At 40.7% G+C, this 23,124-nt stretch overlaps 1 protein-coding gene across 2 annotated transcripts in view; it reads right to left on the reverse strand.

The window, feature by feature from the left end:
• The window catches only part of ptprdb (protein tyrosine phosphatase receptor type Db), a 145,153-nt gene that overhangs the window by 109,829 nt on the left and 12,200 nt on the right, over positions 1 to 23,124 (reverse strand). For both annotated transcript variants that reach the window (XM_071503787.1, XM_071503780.1), the window contains exon 3: positions 10,272 to 10,297. The gene's annotated coding sequence lies outside the window, so the exon portion shown is untranslated. The remainder of the gene's footprint in view (positions 1 to 10,271; positions 10,298 to 23,124) is intronic.

Consider the following 23,124-nt stretch of genomic DNA (forward strand, 5'->3'; position numbering starts at 1 on the left):
AAGCACTTGAAAACTGCCTGTACCGACCCATGACGTTACAGGAAAAAAAGGGCTTAAATTTGAGGAAGATATTCTTTTTATGTTTACTGGTAGGAAGAAAAACTACAGCAGAGGGTGGCTGTGAGCAATCTACAGCATAACAAAATTCCATGTAATGGCAGTGTAATGACACAGCTTGCACAAAAGGTACAAAAATCCCTGCTGCGAAACGGTGTCATGCCTTTGTGAAATAATCCTATATTTTCAAATTCTATTTAACACTACAATGACAAGAAAATCACGATGACTGCTCTCCCCGAGCAGCAGCTGCTATTGTGCGCTTGGGGTGGCCCTGTAGTCATGGATATATGGTGACAATTCTGAATTATCATTTGGTAGGTGCAACAAATTACTCACTGGTGTCCTACTTTTAAAGACATATTAGACGCTACTGTGCTCTGGGCCAAGAGAACGAATGACTGAGAGAGCGAATGAAGTGAAAGTGTCTACAACACAGAGGGGAAGCAAGAAAAATGAATGGGTGCTATGGGGGTGAGGTGGAGAGAGGGAGATAAGGAGATAAGGAGAATTATAGCAAATGAGAAAGGGCAAATGAGATGTAAGAGGGAGGAAGAGCTTCTCAAGTGTAGAAACTCTGATAGAGCTTTGCCCTGTTCCGTCTGCTCAGCTATCATCTTTGAAAGGCAAAATTACACAATACATCTAATTCCCTTGCACAGTTAACATCAAATTGTCTCAGTGCTAACATCCTAATTCCTTCACTGGCAGACAATGCGTGCAGCTTTTCTCACTAAGAACTTGCAAAGTTCTGGATAAGAAACACCTGACATTTTTCTCTCCAAGGCGAGTGAGATAGAGCGATAATTACGGCAGAATAAATAGAGAAAGGTGGCAGAGTGTCACTGAGGTGGCGGCGGGTGAGACCAGCGTAACCTGACTCCTGCGCATGTCTTGCTTTTGACGAGATCACAAATGTTAGGCTGATATTGGATTCCCATGAGTGCTGAAAGGGAATGCTGGAGCAGAATTAGAATGGCCACAGAGCGACCGCAACGGGCTTCCTAATGAAGCCTCTCAGTCCCTCCGCTAAAGTGACCCATTTTCTCTTTCTCTCTCTTTTTCCTTCCCCCTCTCGCTGATACAGCTGCCCCAAATTCTTCACAGGGAGGAATATGCATAAATTTAATTAAAATGGCTAAAATTATTGGGATAGATTTTTATATTCCCTTTCGCCAAACCATTAGTCCTTGGGTTCACTTAGACTCCAGTAGGTAAGCAGTCTGACGGGGTCAGTCCTCACTGTCAGGAGAAAATGTCACCATGGAGATGGTAAATTACAATAACACAAATGAACTTTCACTTTCAAGGACAAGATGGGCTTGAAAAGCTGTTTTAACTGTGTATGTATGTATGTATGTATGTATGTGTGTGTGTGGTATGAAGACAACTGCTTTTTTTTTTTTTTTTGTACTAGTACCAACTGCCAATCCTTTCCTAGATTTGAACTGAGATGATTTCTTCGTGGCTTTTCTACAAAACTGTAAGGCAATTAGGAAAGTGCTCTCCTCCACCCATCTCTCTTTAAATGGAATTTGAAATTGTTTTTAAATACCCACCGGACTTCTTTCACTTTATTGTTCTGACACAATGGCACTGTTTCAGAAATATTAAAAGGGTTTGAGGTGTATGTAGAAGAAGTGTGAGGAACTGGTCCAAATTGCAAACCCTTGCAAGATAGCAGAGGATTTTGTTAAATATCTTGCAATTAAAAATTCCCTGGAGCGACTGATTATACGGCACTCAGACACCCACTATGTAAGTGTACAAGGTTGTTAGCTGAACAGAAGATGATCTGTTTCCATGCGTGAAATGGGCTGTGGTTTTCCAGAGGTGCTTATGAACATGAGAGGTCCTGGACAGCCTGAGTGAGCCAAGATGGACAGTATATAAACTCATGATGGGCTTCTTCACAGTTAGTTGAAGTTGTCACATGACACTAATATATATATATATATATATATATATTTTTTTTTTTTTTTTAATTTTTCTTGTTGTTTTTCTTGCATTGTGTTACAGTTATGTTATTTGGTCTGCAATTAGTGGTGTAATTAATTCACAATTACTAATCCTAGCAATGCTGCATGGCAACAATAGAGAGTCAATGTGAAAGAAGAACTTCCTGGTTCTGTTAGAAAATCCAACCATGGAACACAGGCTCTAGATATGAGTCTAGATGAGGACAGCAGTTCTTTGAAAAACAATCTAATATCGTTTCATTTGATGTTTCTGTTTTTTAGCACCCCTCAACAAAAACTATTCCCCAGAAGCCCTGGACCTTTGCAGCGTCACAGCTCGACAAAGGAGGTGAGTCCATGAGTGAGTCAAGGAGCTGGGGTTAGGTCAGACATGTATATCTGTGATAACATCAGGACAGAGATTAGTGAGTGCTGTAAAGGTTCTTTAACAGCAGATTACAACTAAAAAGATGTAATCATTATTTTAGAAGAGAACTTATGGATATGGTCGAGACCAGGTTGCGATAATGTTCCTGTCATATTGTTTCAACCTTACTTAGGAGCAGCTGAGAGGGAAAAAACTGGTCATGTCAGCCTCTGACATGTAATTCTGAGTCCAAGATATTGGGAGTGTTTGACACTGACATATCTCCTACTTAGCATCAAGAAACATTTGGCAGAATGGCTGCAAATGCACCACTGCTGGAAGTTACATCAAAATAAAATCCAACATTGTAATACAATAGATCCAGCGAATTCAAAAGGAGCTATAAAGACTGACAGTAGAAATGCTGAATGACAGACTTCATTAGTTACAGCAGGAACAGACGTCAGGACATTGGCTCTCTCTTTAAGGGGGAAATTTTCTGCTGTATCACTAAGAGTTTGATGGAGGGTTGATGTCAGTTTCGTGTTGAGATGACAGGCCGCTCCAGTATGTGTTAGCTTAGTGCAGAGGCTGGAGGCATGGGCAGGTGCCTAGCATGTACCAAATGATGGGAAATAAAACTGAGTCATGTCTCAAGTTAAATATGGAACATGTGACATTTGGCCACTGAGGTGTTGCTGTTGTTTAAAGGCACCTTTGACAGAGCTAGGCTGTGTAACAAAAGTAATGTAATAACAGAGTGCCACAGGAATGAGTCCTAAAACCTGAAAGTTACTTCGTATTTATCCCTTCTGATTCCCTGGTCCCGAAGTCTATGGGGTTTTCGAATCGGTTTTAGGTTAACTGAAATAAGGTCTGTGGTTAATATATGATCTAGAGCTTTTTATGTTTTATTCTGTGAATAAAATACATCAATAAATACCCCAGTCAAGACTTCTTTAAGCTTCGACTTCTCTTTAAAAAGGCCAGTTGCTAACAAGAGGCTAAATGAGAGGTTGTCGGGAAAACTTAACCTCATCATACCGAACATGAAAACTGATCTACTCACCATTCCACCTTTACAGCCTTGTTGTGTTTAAACTTGCGCTTTTGCAAACTATTACTAACTTAGTAAGAGGAAAGGCCTTCATAAAAGAGGTCAGAGCTAAATCAAACTACAAGTTGGAAGTTTAGTGGTGGGTACACTGAAGCAATGTGACCGTGGAGTAGTTGATTTATAGCCTCACATTAGCTTTTTACATCTAACGGTTGTATTTAGGCTTAAAAATCATAGATGTGGTGTTCATTTGTGAAGATTATCCTGCTGAACAAAACTTGTCAGTCTCATAAACTTTAGTTTGTTACAGAGCTTATTTTCAGCAGTAATTCAAAAGCCCGTGTAAAAACCCCACTGGCTTTTTGTCGAGGGAACCGGGATGACGCGAACATCCAGGTTGGCCTGTGTCACTCTATGTAATTAAATGTTTGATGAGTAATGTGTGTAACTGATCACATTTTTCAACTCGACCAGTACTGTTCTTCACGTACAATCTCATAACATATCTTTCTACGATCTGACACTTTGTTGTAAGCTGTTGGTTTTTCCGTGCTGATGGCGCTCTGTCTTCACATCAGGAAGGAGGAGCACATTTCTTCTGTCGCCGCTCCTGTGGCTGCATGAGAGTGCAAGTGTGTGTGTGTGTGTGTGTGTATGTGTGTGTGTGTGTGTGTGTGTGCGTGTGTGTGTTTGTTTCTTCCTGAGCATCTGCTGTCGTCCCGTTGGTGAAAAACGAGGTGCATATAAGTCATTCAGTGAGAGGTAGTCACTAATAGGACAGAGGCTGCTCCCTCTCAGCTACCCAGGCACACACAGACACACACCTAGTGAACACACACACTGTCTGAGACACACACGCACACACACACACGCACGCACATCTCCACAGGAATGAGCTATGGCCTTATTACCCACCTCACTTCCTTGCAGCCGGTGTCCTCCCATAAAAGCACAACCACACTGTTCCTGTCCTCTCTCCTACACATACTCCATCCATCCATCCATACATCTGTCTATCCATCCATCCTTGTGCTCCCTCCTCTTTCTCACATAGCCCCCACCTTTTCATAGGACTTTTTCTCTTTCTACCCCCTCACCACCTCTTTACCTCCCCTTTCCTCCACACTTCTTTTCTCTTTACCTCTTTTGCTTCTCTGCTCCCCACCTCCCATCGCTTCCCCTCCCTCTTTTCCTTCGCCACTTCCTTCTCTTCCCACCTCAAGCACCTGATTTCTACCCTGCATTAAAATAGCCTCTTCCGCACCTCTCCCCTCCACATAGCACCTTCCTGATTTACTCAGATCTCTCCCTTCCCCGTACCTCCCCCCTCCTTCCTCTCTGCTCCAATCCTACCTTAACCTGACCCATCCCTCCCCTTTCCTTTCATTTCCTTTCCTTTCCTCTCCATACTCTTCTAAACTTTCATCATACGCCTCTCCGCTTGATCTATTAATCTCTCTCTGTTCTCGCTCAGTCTTCCTTATCCCCTTGGCTCCTTTCCTCCCTTCCTCTCTCCCTCTCTCCCTAACTCCTTCTCACCCTATTTTCTCCGGCTCTCCCAGCGCCTGCTGGAGAAGCTGTCTAGACTGGCAATGAAACGAGGATGGAAAGAGAGAGGAGGTGGATGGGAGACAACACAAGTAGGGGGTGGATATGCGCAAAACAGGAGGATAAGAGGACTGAGAGATTCTTAGTAGAAGGGGAGTAAAAGAAGGAGATGGGAGTGTTTGAGGAGAGAGATAAAGTTGATAGAAGAATCGAGTAGATGGCATGAAAGAGAGCAGAGATATTGTAAAAGAGTTCATGATCTAAGGAGGAGCTGTTCAGATTTTGAAAAAAAGAAATTCCACTTCTTTGTGGTTCCTTTTGAAATGTCAGTTTCATTTGTTTTTGCTGTAAATTGTTTGGCTTCTAACAGAGAACACAACAGCAATCGTTTTCAGTGTTTCACTGCTTCAACGCCCACTGAACACCTCTGTCCACTCATCTGTCATTTCATTTTTGAATTGTGCCCCATTTCTTTCAAGAGATGTGATAAACCTGCCCAATTCACACATAGTATCAAAGTGAAGAAACGTGATCACAGGGGACTTTGTCCGTTTCTTCCTGACGAATGACAACACAAATGAATTTTGTGGCATCGGTCCCGTCACGGGCGCTGGCAAGGGAGGAGGGAGGATACAGGAAGAAGTGAGTGGAGTAAAAAGGAAATGAAGGGCTCAAGTGAGTGATGAGGGAAATGAGGACAAACAGATGCTAGATTACATCTTTATATGACAGATACAAACACACACACACACAGTTTTGTTTGATGGTCGGCGTGTTTGTGTGGCTCAGAGTGCATGTGTGTGTGCTTGACAGAGGGAGGTGTCCTGTCTGTCTGTAACAGGATGTGATAATTAACCTTTCTCCTGCTGCGTGGAGCTATTAAAGCTAAGGCTGTAAACAGGTTTTATCACGAACGCAACACATTACACAACTTAAAGTGTTGAGAGCTGTTGTACACATACAGTGACATCATGCACAGGACCAGTTCAGGCAGCGGTCATTCTACCTGTGCATGTCCGTCTATATTTATCTACCTACCTGCCTCCCTGTTGACCTGCCTTGTGTGACTGTCACTCTAACTTTAAATTCATGTCCAGCCGTGTGAGAAACGTTCTATTATTTAATCAAGCAGAATTATTCAAAACAGGCCCAGAAATGTTATCAGCTGACATCCGGATTCATCAGATGGCGTATTTTTGCCTTTTCATCTCTTACCTGCCATCTGGAGAGATTTAACTGAACGTGACTGACAGCTGCATGATTCCACAAGATACATACACAAGCATGCAGTTGGTTAAAACATGCCTTTTGTATGAACAGCAGCGGAGGAAGTATTAGTATCATTAAGTGAAATAAAAGTACTAATAATACTATAAAATAATCTTTTATAAGAAAAGCCCTGCAGTATTTTTTTTTCCTTAAGTAAAAGAACAGAATAGGCTATTAGCAAAAAAAAAAAAAAGTACTCTAAGTAAGGTAAAACTAGTTACCATGCAGAACAGCCCCTGACAGTGCCAGAACACTGTCATTATTTTTGCTGCAGTTGGTCAAGTGCTTTATATGGTGAGTTTAATCTGTAATGGAGGTTTTTCAAACTGTGAGGTGCACCTCTCCAGGCCCTGCAGCTGCAGCAGTGGCTGTGACACACAGCTCATGAAGACAATCAAGTACTCCAGGCACCTAATTGCCGCAATTTCCATCAAAACCTGTACTCCTTCTTGGAGTCATAACTCAGTGATAAATGAACACGAAGCCATAGCGCAGATTTTTTATTTATTTATTTTTTAAGTCAGTGTGACTTAAAGGAGGACATCATTATCTCTGATGTCCATCACAAATGTCCAGTAGAAATCATACAAAAAAGATGCTCCTTATAATTCCAGACTTTGCCTGAGAATCTTCACTTAATAACTTTACTTCAGTATCAAATGAATCCACTGATGGGTACATCAGCATACTTCTAATGGTGCCAGTTTGGCAAAATGTAAACAAATACAGGCTAAAAAGAAACAGGGCTCGAGTCACTGCCCACAGCAAAAACTCACTGAATCCATAGCAACATTATAACTTCTGTTTACATCCCTCAAAGCATTATGAATAGAATAGAATAGAAAGCTTTATTTTCATTATATGTTAGATTATAATGAGAATGCACGCGCTGCTCCATTTGTGCTTTAAAAACAGATAAACATGACAACCAAACATGACATGAACATGACACACGCAACCAGATAAAACATAAAAAAGCGATGGCTGAATATAAAAATATGGTATGCATATCTAAAATAAAAAGTGAAGGGAGGGTAAATTGCACTTGAATTAGAGTGTAATTGCAATTGAGGAGGGTAATTGTACTTGAGCTAAGATAGATAATAAATAAGTAAATAACAAATAAATAAAAGCAGCGGTCAGTATTGCACAGGATTGTTGCACAGGGTTATTGTTTGTGTAGAGTGAGATTATTGCTTGTTTAGTTTTCTTATGGCCCTATGGGAACTATAGTTCTAAAACTTAAAACATGATTGTTTAACAAATAGAAGTTAAACAATGAATGACAATCAGAGGAGGCACAAAATACATTAATATAAACTTTTTTTCAAGTTGCAATATCAATTTTTTTTTATTACTGAGGCTAAGAATGACCCCTAGATAGGGTGGGTTGGGGGATGTAGTTATCCAGATTTTGTCAGTGCATTACATTTTAAAATGTTATCATATTTCTATCTAATATCTTAGTTTATTTAGTTATCTAAATTGGAAGTGGAGTGAAAAGTTCATTTCCCCCCCTGTAGTGGAGTAGAAGCATAAAACAGAATAATATTGTCTTATCTATGTAAGTACAAGTATTTCATAGCTGTATTTATGTGCAGCACTTGAGTAAATGTACATAGTTACCTTCCACCACTGCTTACAAAGGATGCAAGTGCATAGAAAAAGTAAAGAAATTTAAGCCTCAAGTGAGGGCCAGTGTGGCAGATGGGCCAGCAATAGAGTAACATATGACTTTGTGCCCCTGAGTGAGTCTCCAGTAGCAGTGTGCTGGCCAAACCTTGGCCACTAATGAGGCTCTACACTCAGTCCCAACAGAGCCCACTCCAAACACTGGGAACCAGACACGCGCACACGCACACGCACACACGCACACACACACACACACACACACACACACACACACACACACACAAGGAAGGAAACAGAGACAAAGATGTAGACACATGCACTCATGTACAGACACACATTTGGAAACAAACATGCAGACACACACACGCACACACACGCACACACACGCACACACACACACACACACACACACACACAAGCTTTAGCACAACCTTGGGCACCAAACCACACAAACACTAAGGGCCACAGTAACATGGCATCTGTGTTTGGTAAAAATCTTGTAGCTACAACTGTGGCACCTTTTATGTCTTAACTCCTCTGGTGGATTGGCATCACTCTCTGCTTGTCCACAGTTCTGAGATAGGTGTTGGTGATTTGGACAAAATCCAGCAGTGATTACAGAATCACAGTGTTTTCTCAGTATTTCAAATTCAAATAAAGCTTAAAGAGTTCAAAGACTTCTTATGGCCAAAAATGTTCTGCAAAAATTTTATATGATTCAAAGCATCTTTCCAGTCATTCTAATGGAGCATATTTTTGTTTGAGATGTCCTTGTGAAAACAGTTGCAGTCTGTAGATGTTTTCAGCCATTCATTCTCAGTGTCTGGAAGTCAACAGGGTCTGAAGCACTGAGTCATACAATAGCAGTTGAAGTTGAAGGCCCCTGTGCCCCTACACATGTTTCTACTTATTTGGTCTGATTAGACCTCAGCTCAGGATGAAGCTGGGTCCTGTTATGATGTGATGTTGTGTAAATCATGGCACCCCGAAACTGATCAAATATTGCAAAAGTTATTAGACAACTCAAAAACATAATTACATCCATCAGAACATTATATGTCAGTTAAACATTAAAATGGAGAAAAATAAATATTACATTTCATAGAACTTGTATTTTATATTAGAATATCATAGCTGTCATTTTAAGTGCATTATGTGACATTTTTGCTTTCTTTTCCCCTTTTCAACTCATTTCATTTTTGAGGTTAAGCAAATTTTCGTCAAATTAATTGTAAAAAAAAAAAAAAAAAAAAAAAGAACCTTTTTTTTTACCTTTACCACAAAGTTAAATTAAAATGATTTTTTAACCAAATGATTTGGAGGCTATCTCTTTTTATACTTCATTTGAATATTATATATCATATATAGATTTTTTTCAGTTAGGGTTCAGTTATATTTGTGACTTATCAGATAGCATTTAACTATATTTTCTTGGCTGTGGGCCAAAATAATCTGTGTTTAGGACCTTTAAAATTATAATTCATATTTTTGGTACAATATCATAACATTACTTCTATAATAATATAGATCATAATCATAATTTTGCTGTATTTTCAGAACCTATAGAGAAAATATACAAATTTATTTGCACAGCAAATTTTTCAACCAATTAAAAAAAAACACCGCAAGCACAGCACATGGTGTGTCCATAGACACACTGTACACTCCTTGCAGATAAACTGCACACACATCCTGCATGCCCGACCACAAGGTCAGGCCCGGCTGTATGGTATTGTGGCACATTTAATTTTCTTCTGAAAGTATTGTGAGTCTGCTGATATTATTACACAGCATCCCAGCCTGGAAGTAATAAGTTTGAGATATAGTAAAGCTGAACCCCGTGATCCATAAATAAACAATAACGGTGGCCTCGCCTTTTAAAAACTATAAGGCAGGGTTTTTTGGTTTTTTTTTGCAGGCGGACCCCATTATGAATAACAGCCTGTGACAGGCAGATTCAGTTGGAGGATTTTCTGTGCATTATTACTCTTTGTGTGCACTATGCAGAATTGCTATACAGCGCTAATGAAATATCTTATTGATTAAAATTATATACTAACTAATTAGAGGATGCAAATATATCACACATGCTGTATAATACCTACACAAGGTGTCCTGATGATTCAGTTCTGTGCCTTTCTGATCATGGCTTTTACCAAGGGAGTAAAGTGGGAGTGCTACTCAGAGTGTCTCTTTGTTATCTCAACACAATGTTATTGTGTTTCAGTGCGCAGGAATCTGAGCCAAATAAATTTTGAGGACGCAGATTGTTTGGTGATACACACACTGTGCCAAGTGCTGATGGCATGCTGTGTTTCATGAGTTGAAAATCAGAGGAAAAAAGTACAAGAAAAAGAAAACACGAAACATGAGTATCTCTTACCTTAAGAAACGCTTCAACACGTCAATCTGCAAAGACAAGGAGCAAAAAAAGGGGAGACAGAGGAGAGAGAGAGAGAGAGAGAGAGACAAAAGACTGAAATTAGTTTACCATAGGGTGCGGTTGCAGAATAACAACTTTCCAAGACACTTGAAGGGAGAATGTGTGAGGTAGAGCAAGTGAGATTTCGAAAAGGTGCTAGAAAGGATTTCATTACACAAGCATGCCTGTTGTGCATTTGTCTGCAATGTCTTTGCCCTGTGTCAGGCCACATAATTATCGAAACTAAACAGGCCTTTAAAAGCACACTAAACTACCATTCTTTCTTACATAGACTCAAATTTGTACAAAATAACTCTCCAGTCATTCTGTTCCAGGTTTAGACTTCCCACCAGACATTCTCTGATGGAAATATAATCAGTCAACAAAACGAACTGCAATTCATGCAAATGACCTGAGCTCAGTTCGGAGATTCACTTCAGAAAAAGTCGTCACTAAATCACAGCTAATCTATTATATAACTAATTTATTAAAGAGTAAAAAAGAATAAAAAATACATGACATGATCATAATCTTAAATTATTGTACATTTCAGAGTCCCGAGCAGGTGGGTTTGACTAAGAGCTCTGACTGAGAATGTGGAGTAGATCTGCATGAGGAAGCAAAGGGGAAGAGTTTCTGCTGCACTGAATACCATTTGACAGTTGCATCATGAAAAACAAACAAACCCGAAAAGAGGCTGCTGTTAAATCTGTTTTTGAGGGGGCTGTTTAAGAGACAACTTTCCCAGTTTAAAAAAACAAACAAAAGAAAAAAAGTCCAAATATAGCCCTCATGGATTTGCTGAATGTCTGGAACCTGTACAATATCTGCTCCTCTCCTCCCTCCCTTCTGTACAGAGCGGAGCAGGAAGTGGGGAGATAGTGCCGGTTTGCTGGGTGTTTTTCTTCTCTGTTGCCTCTTGCCAACCACTGACCTACTGTATTTCATATCTCCTGGCTGGAATACATGTGGCCTTGGAAAGAGATCACGTAAACACCCTAACAGTTAAACTGACACATGGCACACACTGAGTTTACTGGTGCAAAAAACAACAACAAAAAAAAAAAAAACAAACAAAATGAAAGCCATCAAGGAAATGTTTTTAAGAGGGGAAAAAAAGAATCCAAGTGCTTCCTAATTAAAAAAGTGTAGCAAGCAGAAGCTACCTTGAAATCCTGTCAGACATATTGTAAAGGTTGAACACACTTGGAAAACAATGTGTTCTTGCCACACAAATTAGCTGCAGTTCTTTCTACTTGGTTTCTGAAAAGGTCACCAGAATAGAATCCAGGGACCATTTTGTCGTTTTACTCTGAGGAGAAGTTGAAAACACAATGAGCTGTATTTAAGTTGCAGTTCAAACTGTAAGTACAAGATCATAAGGCACAAATGGTGGTCGAGGTCAAGTTTGACCAACGGACAGAAAAAAGAAAAGTCTGAACTCACAATGTAACTTAATGGATTTAGAGGATTTGGATTGTGTAATATTTTGCAAATTTCACATCTGGACAGAATGACGTTTGTCGCTGTGGACAAGGCTGATATGGAGCATCTCTTGCAAATTTATAATCCATTATTCAGATTTTAAAAATACCTGTGGATGAGTGGGTAGTGTCCAGTTTTGCTTAAACATAAACTAACTTTGATAACTTACAAACTAAACTGAATTCTAACTGAAACTGAAACCAAAAATCAAACCCTAGAGTAGACGTGTGAAGGAGTGATGGTCAGACACGCACACCCACACTCACACCCACAACTATTTCTCAGAGAGAAGCACATATATGTGTTGCATAGACAATAGTGGATACGGGTTTTTATGGCTTGTTTAAATCACAATATATTAATATATATGAAATATATATAAATCACTATCTATCTGTCTATCTATGTTAATATTGTGTGATCATTTTGGTTGATGGACCACAAACAAATGGATTAGTTTTTCCACATTTGGTTAAAACAATGTGTTAGAGGTAGACATTGTTGAAAATATAGCAGCCAAACCCAACAAACTACACCTCTGTGTAACCACCAGCACACACACAGCTTTTGTTTCTTTTTTGCAATTTTTGTCATGAGGTAATCTTGTCATACTGTGTACTTATTTCAATATTGCTGACATGATACTGTCAATCATATACTTTTTCTCAGGGTAATTATTCCTAAAAGATGAATAATTAATTCCTTTATTCCTTCATTCCTTGTAATGAAAGCTCAATTTAAATACATGTTTACAATTATCTTCAGTACATGTATGGCTTACACAAAATAGTCTGTAATTAACCTAAGAGCAAACAACATGACGCCATATCCATACACTTTAGACACAATCTGACACCCATGAATGCACACAGACATACACACACACTCACACACATGCACAGGAAGAGCAGAGTGTTTCATTAGTGAGGAGCAGATAGATTACCCTCCCAAAGGAGACATTGACCAAGAGGCCATTGATCCACTGAGCTAAGCCAATCTGTGTGTGTGCAGATGTGTGTGTGAGAGTGTGTATGTGTGGAAAGTAGCCTACTGATGGAGTCTTTAAGTTGTTAGAGTAAGCACAGTAAATCTAATCCAGTTGTGCTTAATGGGGGAGAGAAAGAAACAGGCTGTTGACATATTCATTAGGTCCAATTACTCTGTCCAATCACTGCCATCTCACTCACTCACCAGGGAGACAGACGAAGAGAGAGCATCAGCAATATTTATGTCTTGGCATATCACCATGAGAAAAGATGGATGGTACTTGAATGGTAAATAAAAAACATATTTATTCCACTTACTGAATGACAACATGGCGCATTTGGAGGCCACTAATATCATTTTGATCTCATTCAAGCCTGGCAGAGTACTGAAGTGTAAATCAATCTGGCTAAAACTGGAATCACTAAATTATACAGTCTTATTGATGACTCAGTCAAGATCGTTAGACTCCGAGGTTGTAATCATGACTTATGGTAATAATACAATGACACAGACCATATTTCCCATAACACGCTCATTGGACGCACCAACCATCACAGACAAAATCAAGAAAATACTATTTCAGGTGTGTGTGTGTGTGTGTGTGTGTGTGTCTGTGAGCACAGGCTTGAATGTTTCCTATCTTCATGTGTGGGCCTTGTAATTAGCTTTCTAGCTTGTTCTCTTACATTGGATGTGAAGGTAATTGGGGCTTTTGGACACTCGCTCTCAATCTCTGTCAATGTGTGTGTGTGTGTGTGTGTGTGTGTGTGTGTGTGTGTGTGTGCGTGTGTATGTGTGTGTTACAGTGTCTGTATTCTGGAGGATGGCCAAACCATTACTGTGTGCTCAGCCTGCTCTAAAGCAGCTTGTGATTCATTAGTAATGAGTCCATTTGCAAACTAAATGAGTGTTTGAGTGGCGGCACGGCGACGTGTGTGATGATTGTGTCCACTTACTCCACTTGCTGTTGCTCTACTAATTTGTAGCAAACCACACACTCTGTCTCCCTTACACACACACACACAGACTGTGGCTGTAATGTTTGGTAAAGGTAAAGTATGTTTGCATGTGTGTGTGTGTGTGTGTGTGTGTGTGTTTGTTCAGCCAGCATGAGAAGCTCATGTGGCGATAATGAAGTCAGTCAGTTGTGTCATTAATTACTGTTTTACACCTGCTTGTCTCAGCTAATTAAACATGCTGACACACACACACACACACACACACACACACACACACACACACACACACACACTCTCTCTCTCTCTATTTCACAACATATGCACACACACGCACACATATTTGCGTGCACACAGCAACATGCGCAGAAACACGTTTCCTATCACACTCAGACTCACGCGCAAACTTCCAGACAAGTTTTTTTACACCAACGAGTCAAAAATATATTCTCATTTTCACTTTGAGGAAGGTGAGATGGCACTGCTAAACACAGCACGGTTCGGGGATCTCTCTCCCTTGTTTGGTCTCACGTACAAACACCTCCATACACCTCCTTCTCCCTCTCTCGCTCTGTATTTCTCTCATTCTTACACTCTTCCTTCCACCACCCTGTACAGTTACCACTGTCTCTTGGTACACTGTATAGTCTGTTCTTTGCTACACTCACACACCACACACACTATCTCCCAGGCCTTAGAATCTCTCTCAAAGTGTGTCGTAAATTTGTGTGTGTGTGTGTGTGTGTGTGTGTGTGTGTGTCTTCTCCCAGCCCATTTTCTCAACAAAGGCCACAGCTGCTGCCGGTTTGCTGAATAAAAGATGACAGAGCCATAATATCAGGAGATTACCAGCTAACGAAACAATGATTTTGTCCAATTTAAATAGCGACATCAGTTGCATCACAAGCACTTTGCGTGTCAACTGTGATATGATAATGTTTGCAACCAAATGAAAACAGTTTTCATCTGCACAGAGAAACTCCCTGATTCGGTCTCTCTCCCCGTCCTTTGTTCTCTCGCTGCCAATCTCTCTCTGTCTCTCTTTCCCCACACATTTGCTTTGGCTCTCTTGCCCTCCCTCTGTCTCTCTCACACACACACACAATCACACGCACAAACACACAGAGCACGTAGAGCATATGGCTATTTCTCTCCTCTTTGAAGGGTTGCTTTGAAGCTATGGCACCCGTATCGATTGGCGCTCAGATGAGCTCGCTTCGCCAGAGCCCTGCGATTATCTGTCGCTTTATTTCAAACAGAGTGCGAGAGAGGGGGGCTTACACACCCATCACTCACTCACACTCTCACAGTCAGTTATACACTCATACATGAAGTGCACGCACACACTCACGCATCCACACACAAATGGGGATAATGAGATGAGCTTACACGCTGAATCCCGATACTTAAGGCAAGCTGCGCTTCAGAACTGACAAGTGAGTGGTGAATGTTAAGAGAGTGAGGACACAGTGAGAGAAAGAGACTATAAAGTCTGCCAAAGTGATGAAACTTAAGAGAAAAATTTCCCCCTACGGCTCCACTCTGATTTCAAAAAATCTGTTCCTCCATCGGCGCTATGAAAATCTTTGTTTGTCAAAATGAACGTTTAAACTAGAAACAAAGTTCACATGCAAAAGGTCGAGCTCACTGTCCACTTTAAAAACTAAAAAAATAAAATAAAATAAAATAAATAAAAACAAAATAAAAATCTAAGATCTCAATAAACAAAGCATGGCCACTGTGGTCTGCTTTTGCAGACTGTAGGGATTATTCAAAGGGACAATTTCGGCTCCATGCCCATAGGAGTAAGACAGAGAGCGAGCCAGGGTGACATGAAATGTTAATGGTCTGCCCAGAGCAGCAGAACTTCATAAAGGACTTGATTTAGAAACTACAGTGGCTTTCAGAAACACTGAACATTGTCACATTACACATATAGAGCTGGAAACACACACACTTACACACACAGGCGTACACACATGCAGCATTTGATTAAAACCCGGGGCCACACTGCTGAGTTGTTATTGAGAATAAACATTTCTGAGTGTGTGATTCATGTGCTAAAGAGCATCACTCCTGGAAGCTCAAACACTAAACACCAGGAAACACACTGTGAGACACACACACACACACACACACACACACACACACAAAGATAGTACACAGCTGAATAAACACACAGGCATATTGTAACACCAGCAGAGCTGAACATTTTATAATTCCAAACATGCTTCTCCCATTATTCCATGTGTCAATCACACGGTTCACGCTAACGACTTGATGAACCAAGAATGGATAAATTCATCGGCTCAGGGTTCAAGACGATATGTGATTGGTGATACTTTGGAGAGGGCAGTCCCCCTTGGAGGGACTTAATGAGGACACACACACACACACACACACACAAACACAGAGGCGAATGTCTAATTGTGGTATTACATGTCTGGAAAGATGTTGCGATGAGTGTTTGTTTATTCATGATGCTGAGGCAAGGCGATCACGAAGCTGACATTTAGTCTGTGTTGAAGAGGACAGACACACACTGAACACACAGATGTGCTACTGTTACGGTTTAACACACAAAAACTAACTGCATGTGAACCTGTTAGTAGACGTTTCCTACTGACTTCAAAGTAGTAAAGAGAGTGATTCTGATTATATGATAATATCATGTCATACGGTGCTGAGATTTTGTGTTAGAAATGTTTAAGGGGCATTTCAGCGATTCACTTTTAAACTGATGAAGTTGGAAGACGCACAAGAGGAAGATTACATGAAACGTCACAGAAGTCCACTAAGATCAAATTGACATGGGAAACCACATGTTGTTGAACCGCAACTGTCAACCAGAGGAGAGGCCAGGGGATCACAAAAGCCATGAGGGCACATCATCTGAGGACCATGAACGCCTGTACCAGAAATACAGTATGCACCAATTCAGCTTGAAGATATTTTACTGCATAAGTGAGAACTTTAAGCTGGTGGTGGCGATAGAGGAAAGTTGAAGGGGTCACCAAAGTCAGTGGGATTCATCCTCTGTGGACCATAAATGTCTGTTCAAAGTGACATAGCAGTCCAGAGGGTTAGCGTTAGGGTTAGCTGTTGAAACATTTCAGCCTGGACCATTGCCATCTCTGGAGCCATGCAACCAGCGAGAAAATAAGAATTGCCAAATTGAAGCAGCAGAGGCGCGAATGTACCGACATTAATTTCCTACTGTGATTTTCAAAAAAATAATGAATCCTACATTTCCCACGGTATAACCTCTATCATTTTTTGTCAGACCTTCCTAGTCTGGTAAATTCACAGTTTTTAAAGCAGGTTGACATCATCAGGGTCATTCATTCATTCAGAACCACAGAGGAGATTATACATCTGTTTTCAAAGGCTGAGTGGGAACGCACGTGACTAATAAACTGGCCTTCATTTTTTTTTTTCTTAAATCAGGAATTTGTCTGATGTAATGCTGAAAATCCTGAAAATCACTTATATCATGGTGTGTCCAGTGTTTGCAAAATAACTTGTAAAATACGTCACTGCATTAGAAAAGAATATTTGTGTTACTCTATGCATAAAAGGCTGCATACATAGCATAATGTACTGTAACGTTATCCTGTTTTATTTCAATCATTCCCATTTACATAGCTCATATCTTTATCATAATTGTACACTGATTGTATTTCTCAGACTCACGCATCACTCAGGGGTATTTACCTGGGTTCGCTTAATGGAGTATATTTCTCTCACAGCTGTTCTACACAGTTTCCTGTCTGGTTTGATTCTGTGTATTGTACTGTATGTTACTGTATGTAGCCTATGAGTGTGAGTGTGTTTACTGATTATTTTTTTAGGTGTGTATTTGTTTAAGGATCATTTGTAGCCCTGTTAAAAATAAGGGAGTGACTGGTAAATAAAAACGCCACCTGCCACCTGTCTGGTTATATTAGAGCTCATGGTGTGCATGTCTACATTTGCGTGCGTGTGTGTGTGTGTGTGTGTGCAGGCACAAGAGCAAAGGAGGTGTAGAGAGGTGGCGTGAGGGATGTCTGGGTGAGTAAGTTTATTAGCTGATGTGGGAGGTTTATGTGCATAAGTGCACCTATGAGAGCCTGAAAGAAATGAAAATGTGTGAGTATGTGTGTGAGAGAGAAAGGCAGAGGGAGAGTGTGTACGTGTATGTGCACACTTGTGTGTGGGGTGTGTGTATATTTGAACACTCGTTAGGTCGGTATCCAACCATCGCAATCAGCAGTAATCCTGACTCAGCATCAATAATGACCCCATTAGTCACAAACCCCTACTGGTGCACAGACATGAACACACACACACACACACACACACACACACACACACATACACACAAAGCGCCAGATGGACACCTCCTCTCATTAGCGTGTGTGTGTGTGTGTTGCAATGTGTAATATTGTTTTAAAAAGACACGAAAAGCTTCACAGATACAACATGTAATGTAAAAACAATCAGTGCATCTGTTCTTCTTCCATTAACGAATGCTGCTTGGACAAATCAGTCATGTTCACACCACGGCCAATGCAGGTGATAAGCTGCACTGATTAAAAAACGTGTAATATGTGTGATTTCACAACTGTCATTGCAGCAGAGTTTGGGACATTTTTCATTTGTTGGTGAATTTTAGAAAGGTCAGTTCTTACGGTAAAACTCATCCAAGAAGTTCTGCTTTCAAGAGAAATCTTTGATTCAAATTAAACTTCAACATTTGAAAAGAATCATGAATATAAATGCTTGTGTTATTTGAAATCTATAGCAATACAGTATGTTATGTAAAAACTCCATCTCGCATTAACTGCACACAAATCTACCCTTCGGTTTGATCCTGTCTTTCAATAGATGTATTTAGCTATATGCAGGCATAAATTAAAATTTTCACTTGACCTTCACAGTGTAAGAGAGAAAACAGTGTATCTTGCAAGGACATACGGAGTGATTATGATAATATACAGCAGTTTCAGAGTGAAATTCAAGACAAAATATGAATTGTGTTCTCATTATGTGACTTAAGTTCCACACTTAGGTCACATGTCATGATGACAACTGACTTCACTCCATGAACACTGTGAGATTCAGCTGAAAGCTGAAAAAGTTGACCTTGAGTCAACATATGAATGAAAACATGCATGCATACATTAAGGGTGTCGCCATATACCAGTTTTTACGATAACTGTGATAAATGAAAAATGAAGTATTGATATTGTGTTAATAGTACACATATGACCTGTCCCATCTCAAATCCATCACTGACCCACTCCTGGACCCCCTGCAGTTCGCCTACAGAGCCAACAGGTCTGTAGACGACGCCGTCAACATGGCTCTCCACTTCATCCTCCAGCACCTGGACTCCTCAGGGACCTATGCCAGGATCCTGTTTGTGGACTTCAGCTCTGCCTTCAACACCATCATCCCGGCTCTGCTGCAGGACAAGCTCTCCCAGCTGAGCGTGCCTGACTCCACCTGCAGGTGGATCACTGACTTCCTGTCTGACAGGAGGCAGCACGTGAAGCTAGGAAAGCACGTGTCTGACTCCCAGACCATCAGCACTGGATCCCCACAAGGCTGCGTTCTTTCTCCTCTGCTCTTCTCCCTGTACACCAACACCTGCACCTCCAGCCATCAGTCTGTCAAGCTCCTGAAGTTTGCAGACGACACCACTCTCATTGGACTCATCTCTGATGGCGATGAGTCTGCCTACAGGTGGGAGACTGAGCGTCTGGTGACCTGGTGCAGGCAGAACAACCTAGAGCTAAACGCTCTGAAGACAGTGGAAATGATAGTGGACTTCAGGAAGAGCCCAGCCCCACCCACCCCCATCTCCCTGTGTGACTCCCCCGTGGCTACCGTGGAGCATTTTCGCTTCTTGGGAACCACCATCACACAGGATCTCAAATGGGAGCTAAACATCAGCTCCCTCATCAAAAAAGCTCAGCAGAGGATGTATTTCCTGAGGCAATTGAAGAAGTTCAACCTGCCAAGGACTATGATGGTGAACTTCTACACCTCCATCATTGAGTCCATCCTCACCTCCTCCATCACCATCTGGTACGCTGCTGCCACGGAGAGGGACAATAACAGACTGCAGCGTATCATCCACTCTGCTGAGAAGGTGATTGGCTGCAATCTTCCGTCCCTCCAGGACCTGTACGCCTCAAGGACTCTGAGGCGTGCAGGGAAGATTGTAGCTGACTCCTCCCACCCTGGACACAAACTCTTTGAGACACTCCCCTCTGGCAGGAGGCTGCGGTCCTTCAGGACCAAAACCTCTCGCCACAAAAATAGCTTCTTCCCATCTGCTATTAGCCTCATCAACAAGGCTAGAGAGCCCCACTGTTGCTGATCAATTGCACCAATCACCAGGAAAAATTCCTTGTATGTGAAAGCATACTTGGCAATAAAACTGATTCTGATTCTGATTCTGATTCTGATTCTGATGACAGTATCATGATGACAGATGTTAGGCCTTGTGGATCTTTTATTCATCAGTTCATCTGGTTGCCTTTTCACTATTCATTAAGTGTACTTGTTCTGTTTGTACACTTTGGAACAGTATTTCAGTCTAATTAATTTGACAAAAAGAAAGAAAAGAAGAAGAAAACACACAATAAACAAAGTTAAAGATGAATTTGACTGATAACATTATTTTTTGTTGTTTCAAATTTTCTATCAGTATTGCGATATTGTTATCGTGAATTGTTTTGGCAGCAATAATGTATTGAAAACAACCCTAGTGTTCAAAAATTAAAATACACTAATATATATGAATTTGAATAATATGAGTAAAAGTACTGTACATTTTTATCATCGTTATGCTCATGCTGTAAATCTCTGAAACACAGAAAAACATATGCAGCACTTCAGCCTGGGGCACGAGTGACTGTGAGAGGTCAGGATATGCTGCACTGTTATCATCCCTCTATCAGAGGACACTGATATGTGTACGAGTATTTAAATGTGTGTGTGCAATTTTATGCATGTTATACACAATTCTAATACAGTGTTTTATGACATTGCTTGCGTGTTTGTGTGGAAAGACAGGGAGAAAGAAAGTGAGAGGGGAAGAAAGAACAGATGATAAATAAATAAAAAGCATCCATGTGCAAAAACATAACATATACAGACAAATACGTGCACGCACACACCTACTCATATGCAGGGTCTGATGTGAAAGATAGGTCCAATGAAAAGCTGTACTGCTGACAGTGTGAAGGTCAAAGGTCATAAGTCAAAGGTTAAGATCCAGTCAGCAAGAGTGGACCCCACAAGAGACTTCACCTCTGCTAGACCCTGTCTGCAAAAGTGTGTGTATGTCTGCAGTTAGTGTATGTGTGTGTATGTGCAGATAGATACGAAATGACACATATACGCCATATTTCCTATCATGTAAGGATGTATGTGCCTACCACAAAGCTCACAGTGGGTATGTAATCCTCACTTTATGTGACTGTGTGTGTGTGTGTGTTTTATGTGCATGTGTGTGTGACCTCGTGCCCTACATCCTGACAGGAAGAGCCAGCGGGCTAAGAGGGGAGTGCTGCACCCCGAGGTGTCAATCACAGATTGAGATTGACAGACGAGTTAGCTAACGCTGCTCTCACATTCACCCACACACTCTCCCTCTCAGGACTGCACTCTGTCACTCTCTCAGCCTGGACGTCTCTCACTCTCTCTTTCTGTCTCCTCTCTGCCTCCTCTTTGTCTCCGCGCTCTGTCGACCCCCTCGCCATCTCTCTTTTTTGACTGTCTCACAGCCAGTGTCTGTACATCCATGTGCTGTTTGCAGTTTGTCAATTTACCCCCCTTCTCTCTCTCATTCATTCTGTCTGTCTCCCAGCCCGTCTCTACTCTTTTTCTGACAGATGGGTGCCTCAGACCATTTCTATTCCTGCTCTCTCTCTCAATACATCTCATCTTTAGTTTTCTAGCTTTCTCCAAAGCACATAATGCAGTCATTCATGCATGCATACACATTTACTGTGTGCATATATGTGTGTGTGTGTGTGCGTGTGTGTGGAACTTCTCTTCCTGTAAATGTCAGTTTTTGTCTGTCTGTCCTTGGGATAACAGATTTGAGATTTTTGCTTAACTTTTAGATTCATTCTCTTCATTGGTACTGGGAACTAAAATGAAAAAATTACTTATAGCGGTTAAACAAAACAAAAGATGTCAAGATGCAAATAAACATTTGACAGTTGCCGACAGATGTATACAATTTTATCCTGTCTTAACATATGTGCTGAACCTAAGATATTTTAGCGCAAACATTTGGTCCAGAAATCACGAATATTTTGGTTGAAACCAAAATGCAATATTAATTAACTGTAGAAAATAAGAATTAATTGAAAATGCAATAAAAAAAAATATGCTAAAATGTGAAGCTAAAATATGAAATTAAAGTGCTCACGTTCCAAGCGAGACTGGTGGATAGCTCCAAACTCAACCCTGTGATTAGCCTCAGTCCTCACATTATTCACAGCAATGCACTGTTTTGGTATTAACTCAAATATTTAACTGTTATTTACCACTCTCATCCTATATCTGTGAAAAGAGTGTTCACTGTAAACAGGAGCATTCTGAAGATGAGCCATGCTTTAATGACATGAGGTGTCCAGACTGTGCCGACGCTGCTGCCAGCTTTGCCGTCACTGACAGACTAACATGGTGTGAACCTGAACACCAGTCATGGAGAGTACAAGCCTGACAATAAATGCATCCTGTGGTGATGACAGGGCCGCATTTTCATATTAAAAGTCACATAGGAAAAACAAGCAATCTGACACATAGATTAAATCATCTGTGTATCAAATCAGTGGGTGACTCCCTTCTGTGGTTCATGTAAGATGTTTTGTTGTGTGATCTGTAAAATTATAGCATGTTGTGCTACATAGCAATGTGCTAATTCTGTTGTTTACCTCTCGAGCGTCTAGACAGAGGAGCAAATTCTTGCTGACGTTTTTAACTTTGCAGAGTTGTAAAGTCCTTTCTCAAAGGAGCATAAACCGCTGTACAGTGTCTCGTTGTATGACAGGGCTTTAAATCTGGACATCCTGGTTTGTGTCTCATTTTCTCACCAGTACCTTAAGCCACACGCCCACACCAACGCAGCCCCTTGATGCAGGGCTATTTTTGGCCTTGCAGGAAAAGGAGCAGATGCACTTTATGAGCAATATCTTGATAACACAGCTAATAGATTCATGCACTTACAGTAAATCTGTTACATGAAGCAACTTAAAGTGTAGTTACTGTATGTTTCATTGAATTAATGTGGAATTTGAATTGGTCTAAACTGGGTCTTCTAATATTTGGTTGGTTTATCATCTTTAATACCAAAATGTGGAAGTTATTAGTTGACCTGATTC

The sequence above is a fragment of the Trachinotus anak genome, unplaced genomic scaffold, assembly GCF_046630095.1.
Source record: "Trachinotus anak isolate AG129_WGS33_773 ecotype Australia unplaced genomic scaffold, CSIRO_AGI_Tana_v1 ptg000019l, whole genome shotgun sequence".
Classification (NCBI taxonomy): Eukaryota; Metazoa; Chordata; class Actinopteri; order Carangiformes; family Carangidae; genus Trachinotus; species Trachinotus anak.